The sequence below is a fragment of the Ruditapes philippinarum genome, unplaced genomic scaffold, assembly GCF_026571515.1.
Source record: "Ruditapes philippinarum isolate M1 unplaced genomic scaffold, ASM2657151v2 ctg17141_1_1_1_1, whole genome shotgun sequence".
Classification (NCBI taxonomy): domain Eukaryota; kingdom Metazoa; phylum Mollusca; class Bivalvia; order Venerida; family Veneridae; genus Ruditapes; species Ruditapes philippinarum.
Window position 1 is genome coordinate 9,827 of NW_026852893.1, and position 1,489 is coordinate 11,315.

Here is a 1,489-nt window from a genome sequence, read left to right on the forward strand (position 1 = left end):
AATAAAAAGAATCCATACTTTTAAGTTTAAAATCCTTTTTGAAACTCACAGCCTTCAATGCTAAAAAAAACATTGTCTAACTAAAGTCTAAGGTCAATCAAGGTCACGCATTATTTACCGACAAGAAATACAAAAATCCTTACGTGAAACATACAGCAAATGACGAAATATACAGCAAATGACGTATATTTCATCTGACAGTGCTTTGAGCCAATCAGTGTTGTGAGCTACATGACTGCTGTATGGGGTGAGTGCCTTTGATGTGACAGGTGTCAAAACTTACAAAAAAATCAATACACAGGGAGGTAAGGGATCGGACATTTCAGTGTAAAAATTGAGAACAATAAATTTGGATATTGCACATCCTGTCATGGACTTGGAGCAACTTATCATTTTTAAAAATGAAATCATTTAAAGGTACTGGTCGGGAACCATCAACCGGACACTTTTTGAACATTTTTCCGTACAGATTTCATAATTTTTAGTATAGAGACCTAAAAATTTGACACAGTTCAGCTAGGTTCTTCCCCTAACTAACAAACTAGTTTGTTTATTTCTGAATGTATTGACACTTATATCTGAGGCTCGACAAGGAGGGTATCAAAATTACCTAAATTGTCTACACTACAGCACCATGTGTCCGGACAGATATGTACATGACGTGATTTAACTCAGATGAAAGCTTGGGTGTTTTGATTTTTGATTTTTAACATGATATACAATATGTCAGCAACAAATGCTGAAGTTTTGGATATTCTATTGTTTACACTGCAAATGATTATAGCTGGTATATGAGGTCAGGCATTGCTTTCCTGGCCCCCAAATTTCAACGTCAACATTATTGAAATAGACATTAAAATATTATTAGTTACGGAGGTTGAAATAAATTTATTTACTTAATTATAGAAGAAACATGCATTTATTGTTGGTAAAAAAGTGACTGACATCCACTGAACAAAGAAAATACTAAATTAAGCATTTTCTGGGCCGTCCGGTTTTGGTGGTCTCCAACCAGTACCGTACTTGTAATGCAAACAAAACTGTTTCTTGATATTTTTATTAGCTTAAGTAAAAAATTATCAAAATATTTAATTTACAACAATCTATGGGATTTTTCCTTTTAAACACAAAAATGTAAAATGAAATCAAATATTTTTTTAAAGTGATCATAATTAAGAATTTCCTTAAAAATGACATGAAAGTAAATAATTATAGACAGTTATCCATACCAGACCTTTCTGGAATATGGAGCCTAATCATTACCTGTAACTTTTTAAAGATCTACATATGATAAGTGGGCTCTATTTCAGTGAACCCTAGGCTATCTGGGAAAATGTTTCCCCAGTTCCTATTAAACTTCAAAAATTCAAACCACCTTGTCAAGTCACTTGCATTATACCTTCATTTAGATACAGAAACTGGTTCACAATTATCAACTCCAGGGAGAAAACAGGTTTTAGCAAGATAGCTATTTTCAAATCAAACTCTT